Here is a 6,875-nt window from a genome sequence, read left to right as displayed (position 1 = left end):
CGGGAGGACCGGCCAGGCGCCCATCACCCGAGGAGACGCAGCCCCAGGGCGGCTCGGTCAGGAGCCGGGGAAGGATCTCAGGGCTCCAGGCAGAGCCCTCCTCGGGAAGCGCCTGACCCGGCGGCCACGATCGCGACGCCCAGCTTCCCGGGTGGGGGGGGCCTCCCCCTCCTCCTCCTCCGCCCGTGTAGAGGCGGAGGCGCAGAGGGCGGCGCGCGGCACTGGAACCTGAGCCGGGGGAGGAGAGTCGCGCCGGGCGAACGGGCGGGCACCCGGCGGCCGGGATTCAGGAAGCGCCTCGCGGTCCTGGAGGTCAGTGGGGCCTGGGCCCTCGGGGCAGGGATCCTGGGGAGGGATGGGGGGCGGCCCAGCCGAGGTCCCTTCGCGCCCCCGGGGACGTCTCAGAGGCTCCGAGGTCCCCGCCCCGGGCGCGGGAAGGAGCGCGGGGTCCCGCCGGCTCCCGCTGCCCAGCTGCGTGCCCTTGGACCCGCCACCTCCTCTCTCGGCTTAGGTTTTATCACCTGTGAAACGGGCGCTGGCGTAGGCCCTGGGGTCGCTGGGTCTGCGGGAGGGAGGTCCCGGGGTCCCCAAGATACAAGCGCAGGAATCAAATCTAGGAGGCCCTGCAGCCCACCTTAGAGGCATCCCCATTTTGGGCGGCTGGGAAGGGGGAGTTGGGGGCCCTGAGGTTTGCCTTCTATCGCTAAGCCAGCAGGAGGAAATCGGAAGCCTGGAACTTCCAGAGGACGCTTCTTAGTTGGCTTTAGTTAGTCCCAGAGAGGGCCCTTCCTCCAAGAGGCAGTACAATCTTTAACCTCAGCTCTGCATCCAGAGACTCCAGGGAGGTCCGGGAGGATGGGGAGAGACCTCCCACACTCCCCATTTGCCTGCAAGTTAACCCCAGACTGGCTGGGGCTGCCCCCCCCCCCGCCGGGCCCAGCCTCAGCCAGTCAGTCCGTCTGTCCTCTCCATTTTGCAGAGGAGGAAACTGAGGCTCAGGTTGCAGATGTAGCCAAGTGGAATTTAAACCCAGGGCTGTCCGGCTCCAGAGACACCCCCCACCCCCTACCCCCCGACGCCTGGTGCCCAGCGGGTGCCCTGGCTCAGCCTCCAAAAGGGGCCTCTGCTGGGGGCTGGGATGTGTGATGTGGGTGAGCTTTGCTCTGGGAGCTAAGAACCACTGGAGGACTTAAGCTTCGCCACTGTTATCTGTGGGGCAAGGACGGGGTAACTCCAGGTAACTCCATGACCCAAATGAGCAAGTTGAAAACGTGGTCTCTTTTAGAGAGGTCAAGTAGAAGGGTCAGGCCCCCGCCAGCTGCGGGCTTAGAAGTGGTTGGGGCCCCCGCTGTGCCACCCCATTTTGTGTGACCTTGGGTTAGTCCCTTGGCTGTCTGAGGGACAGCTCATCTGTAAAATGGGGTGGAATGAGGGCCCCCCGCCCAGGGCCCCCAGGAGGACAGACAGCCTGGGAGGAGCCGGCTGCACACTCCCAGGTCAGCGGGCGTCATGTGCCTGTGCAGGGAATGAAGAGGTAAGAAAGGGTGATTGGCCATTTCCTCATTTCTCTGGTTCACTCTGTTTGAATAAAGTGGGGACCCCTCTTTCCCACCTTTGTGGCTGGTGAATTGGAGGGTGGAGGAACTCCCCAAGTGAGGAGCTCATGNTGGAAGATGAGGGGGTGAGGGTAAGAGCTTCTGAGAAGATGCGCTGGCAGGGGGTGGGGGTCTGCGGGCGCTCCTGGCAGTTCACCTGGTGGGAACGGGGCCTTGGCCATTTTCTCCTGTGTCTAGCAAAGTCTCCTGGAAAGCCCCCCTGTGTCGGCCTCAGACCCTAGGCAGGCTCTCGGCAGAGGGCTCTGCTTCCCTCCACCGCCTCCCCAAACTGCGGTTGCCCCTCCTGCCAGTTGTGCCCTCCAGGCAGCCTGTACCCGTGCCCCCCTCCCCACCGTGGGCACCCAGCAAGGTGAGCACATATGGTAGATGCTTGGCAAACGTGTGCTGTCAGATGAATGGGGGGCAGGAGAGCAGTCTGGAAAGGGATCAGGGAGGGCTTGCTCAAGGTGAGGGTTCAAGCCACAGCTTGAGGTATAAATGCAGATGTAAGGGAAGGGGCGTCCAGGTAAAGGGAAGGGCATTAGCCAACACCCAACCACTTCCTGTTGCCAGGTGGGTAAAGAGAGACTTTGTAGAGACAAGACGCTGTTCCATTTGTCCGGAGTGTGTGCCGTGAACAGGAAGGGCAAGGGATTGGACAGCCAGGGCCTAGTTCAGACCCAGAAGCCCCGAAGTCCCAGCTGGGGGGTGGGGGGGGACATGCCAGATGTGTGGTCTGGAAAGTTCCCTGTGGCTGCAGAGTCGGGGCCAGGCAGGGAGGCCGGTCCCCAGGTTGAGGAAGTTATCCTGGCTGCAGACGCAAGGCCCAGGATGGGGACTGGAGAGGGGCGGCCCGAAGGAGACGTGGGAGGTCACTGGCCTCACTGCCCGGCATAGAGCTGGTGCTCCATAAATGTTGCGTGCACAGCTAAGTGACTGCACACATTGCTCTGAAAGGGCCCAAGTCCTCTGAGGTCCTTTATCATTCCTTGGTGGGAAGGCAAATTTGCCTGGAGTGGGCATCTCGACCCCTCACAGGCCCCTGACCCGTGCCTCAGTTTCCCCATTTGATTCTGGGAGAGACACCGCAGTCCCCTCCCCAAATCCCTGGGCCATACAGAGCAGCTCCACTTCTTGTCACACGCCAAATCTGGGGAGCTGAGAGAACACTGCATGCCAGCGGGCCCTCTGGAATGCTCCACATGGCCCACTTGGAGCGGAATTCACCTGTTAAAGATTAATTCTGATCTCTTGAGATACCTATGGCCCTAGGCCCCGCGGCTGCTGCTCTGAATGCTGGGTGCAAGCAGGATTCTGCCTGGCTTTGGCCAAGCCTGAGCCGCATTAGTAGTCCTTATGATGGCCGTGAGCATTTATTGAGCACTTACTAGGTGCGAGGCACTGAGCCAAACGCTCTTAGTACATTTGGATACGAAACGATTATCGTTCCCATTTTTGAGAGGGAAGAACTGAGAGGTCTGGAAAGTGAAGTTGCTTGCCCAGGGTTTTTAGTTGGGGAGGGGCAGAGCTGGGATCTGAACTCCGTTTGTCTGATTCCAAAGTCCATGCCCTTAACTTCCAAGGTGGCCTGTCCCCATTTGTCCCACCCTGGAGTCATGGGGAAGAGACTCCCTAGTGTGGAGAGAGGAATCTGGATTGCTCAGACAGGCCCTACTTGAAGTCCTAGGTCTGTGCTCCCTGTCCAAGGAAGCCCAGGCAAGTCACCTTGCCTCACTGAACCTCGGTTTCCTCTTCTGTCAAATGGCACTCTCAGACCCCACTTTGCAGACAGTCCAAGCCACATGGCCGGGGCCCCAGAGCTCTGTCTTCTTCCTCCTCCTGATCCCCTGGCCTGTTCCAGGACACGTTTTCCCCCAGCTCAATCCCTAGGGCGCCCTCTGGGAGCCCCTCTGTGCCAGGCAGGTGGGTGGAACGTAGCAGGGGCAAAGCTAGACTTGTATTTGGACAAAGGATGACGCCTTTTCAGCCAGTGAGATAGTTACGGGCATTGGCTGAGTGCCAGGAGCCTGTCAATGTTTCCTACTCTCCTGATTCAATGCTTTAAAAACTAAGGCTGGAGGGGGTGCCTGGGTGGCTCAGTCAGTTGAGCATCTGACTTGTGATCTCAGCTCAGGTCTTGATCTTGGGGTCGTGAGTTCAAGCCCTGCATTGGGCTCCACAAGTGTGGAGCCTACTTAATAAATAGATACATACATAAAAATAAAAACTAAAACACTAGGGCCGGAAACTTGGCTGTCTGGTTCAAATCCTGGCTTTCAGTAAGTTCCCTTATTCCCTGGGCCTTGGTTTCCCCATCTGAAAAATGGGGATAATAAGAGTGCATGTTCTGAGGGGTGGGTGTGGGCAGTCTCCAGCACCACATGGTGTATAATCAGCATCTATCACAATGTCACAGCCTCACAGAGATGGGCAGAGGCCGGAAGGCTGAATCTCATTTTATGGCTGAGAAAACTGGGGCTCCAAAGGAGAAGCAAGTGCCTCTGGTCCCCTTGAGTCCCTGAAAGCCCAGTGGCCAGTTCCGCTTCCACCTCGGACTAGCCTCTTTTAGAGTCAGACCCACCTTGGCCCACATTCCAGCTCTGCCACTCGCTGCTGTGTGACCTCAGGGGGTAGCTTGAGGTCTCTGTTCCTGGGGCTACCGCCCAAGATTTGCTGGAGGTTGGAGCTCTGTCAGCTGGAGGGGGATTTGGGTTATTCTGGCCACTACTCTTGCCGTAGCCTGGACTCCCCTGCCTGGGTTTCCCTTGGGTCCTGTGAACTGCACCCTGGCTGGACAGGAATGAGGAAGGGAGGCCAGGCCCCTACGTTCACCATGACTCTGACTTCCTTCCTGCCTCTGAGCCCCTTCCTGATCACTGGCATCCCCGTTCTGTCCTGCGCCCTGGCCACTGCTGGCTGTGTGACCCCAAGTAGGTGACCTCACCTCTCTGAGCATGTTTCTTCACTGGTGAGGGAGGGTCAGACACCACGCCATGGGCATATGAAGCCCTTGGTAAATGGTCTTGGGTCGGCTCCAGATGAGGTCAGAGGATGGGAAAGGCGGCTGAAGGAGGAGAGGGTGTGGGGGGCAGACAGGAAGGCTATTGACCAAATGGGAATACTCTTTATTTTTCTTTGGGTGGTGAGTAACGGCCACCCGCCCTGCCTCCCCCCTGCACAAAGGGCTCCTTAGTCTCACCGGCGCCTGTTTTTCCCTGAGGGTGGAGTGGCCTGGGTTCCACCCAGCTGACCGGGAGCGCTGACCACCTTCTGGGATGGTTCCTCGTGTGTGTGTGTAGGGGTGCTTCTAACACATGCCGCGAGTGCACCCCATAGGCTCAGGGGACGCCCCCATGAGCAAGGGGCCAGTTAACCTGATACCAGGGGCCCATTGGCCTGGTTCACTCCTGTCTCCTCTTGCAAAGATGAGGGGCTCAGGAATACCTGTAGACATAGGGAGGGAGGGAAGGAAGGAAGGAAGGAAGGAAGGAAGGAACCACCTACTTGAATTCAGACTGTAGCTCTGAGACAGAGTGAGCTTAGGCAAATGTCCTGGTCTCCTTGAGCCTCAGTTTCCTCATCTGCAAAATGGACTCTTGATAGCTGTCATCTTCCTGGTGGGTGTGGGTCTCACAGGTCAGAAAGCCCAGCACATAGTAGGTCTTCAATAAATTATCTGTTAAAGGTTGGGAGAAAGGAAGGAAGTTAGCTAGCTAGGCAGTTGGTTGGATAGAGGTTCATCTGTGTCCGTTCGTTCATTCATTCATTCATTCATTCATTCAGCAAGTATATCTTGAGCAGCTACTGAGCACCAGGCCCTGTTCTTGGCACTGGGAACTCGACAGAAAAGTTCCCATTATTCCCCCACAGTCTTTGAGGCTGCACTTTATTATTCTTTTTAGGTTTTTTTTTTTAAATGTTTTATTTGTTTTTGACAGAAAGAGCCTAAGTGGGAGAGGGACAGAGAGAGAGGGAGACAGAGGACCCGAAGCGGCCTCCGCATTGACAGCACAGAGCCCGATGCCGGGCTCCATCTCATGAACCGTGAGATCGTGACCTGAGCCAGAGTCGGACACTCAGCCGACCGGGCCACGCCGGGGCTGCACTTTGTGAGGCTCTGACACCCACAGTGAACAAGCCACCCGGCAGTGGGGGCTGCGATTAGCTTCCTTTTAGAAATGAGAAGCTGGAGGCTCAGAGAGGTGCAGGGACCCGTCAGGGGCCACATGGCTACGAAGCAGCAGAGCCGAGGTTCAGACTCCAAGTCTGCCCACCTGCAGGGTCCCTGCTCCTCACCGCTGCCCCACCTGCCTGATGAGTTCTAAGGGATGCGGCCTGTAGAAGGAAGACCCCAGAGAGCAGGCTTCGTAGACCCGAAAAGGATGAACTCACATGGGGTTAAAAGCAGATGGTTGGAATCCTAGCCACGGTCTCTTCTTGTTGAGTTGTGACCTCGGCTGAGTCCCTTGTCCCTCTGCACCTCACTTGGCTCCCGTGTAAAATGGGAATAATGATAACATCCCCCCCTCATGGAAGAGGCAGATGTAAAGGTGCTCGGTGCCTGGGAGGTGTTGGATAAATAGTCCCCCCGCCCCCATTCTCCCGGGACTTGGTTTACTCATGTGGGAATGGAGACAATGATATCTAGTATCTAACTTCTGGAGTCATTACTTGGATTAAGACAGACGGTGATGTGTGGGAGGTACCAAGGAGGGCAGGCCCTGCTAGTGGTGGCATCTCGGGCACAGCCATGTTTAAGCCGTTAACCAGAGACACAGCCCGCTGTTGGCAGAGGCTGGTGGAGAGGCAGACGGGGGCAGAGAGAGGGTCTCAGATTGGCTTTCCATCCTGCATCAGGCTCCCTTCCCAGGCCCGCCGAGCCCGTTCATTCTCTGGGTATCTGCTCTCTCCTTTGACTTGGCAACCTCAGGCCTTTTGCAAGGGAGACTGAGGAGGAAGGATGCCTGCGTGGGTGGGTGGGGGTCTGTCCCCTCTGGGCCACAGCCTCCCAGCTGGGAAATGGGGCTGTGCCCATCCTGGCAGCCTCCCAGAGGTAGCGAGAGAGGGACACGAGGGGCGAGAAAACCCTTTTGGAAGGTGAGGTCTCCAAGCATGGTCAGGAGCCCTGGCTTTGGAGCCAGGAAGTCGGGGTCCGAGCACCCACTCTGCCCTGCCCTCTGCGACAGGGACACCATGTCCTTGAGCCTCTGCTCTGGGCCAGACCCTCTGCTGGATCCTCATGACAATCCCATGCGGTTTTTTTTTTTTTTAATGTTTATT

General features: G+C 57.8%; 1 protein-coding gene across 1 annotated transcript in view; it reads left to right on the top strand.

Moving 5' to 3' along the window:
• The first annotated feature begins 271 nt into the window (after nt 1–271).
• TRPV4 (transient receptor potential cation channel subfamily V member 4) overlaps nt 272–6,875 on the top strand; it is a 33,768-nt gene continuing 27,164 nt past the window's right edge. Inside the window, exon 1 of the mRNA XM_077775365.1 lies at nt 272–312. The gene's annotated coding sequence lies outside the window, so the exon portion shown is untranslated. The remainder of the gene's footprint in view (nt 313–6,875) is intronic.

The sequence above is a fragment of the Crocuta crocuta genome, unplaced genomic scaffold, assembly GCF_008692635.1.
Source record: "Crocuta crocuta isolate KB4526 unplaced genomic scaffold, BGI_CrCroc_1.0 scaffold313, whole genome shotgun sequence".
Lineage (NCBI taxonomy): Eukaryota > Metazoa > Chordata > Mammalia > Carnivora > Hyaenidae > Crocuta > Crocuta crocuta.
Note: the sequence above shows the minus strand (reverse complement) of the source record. Positions and strands in the feature narration are given on the sequence as shown.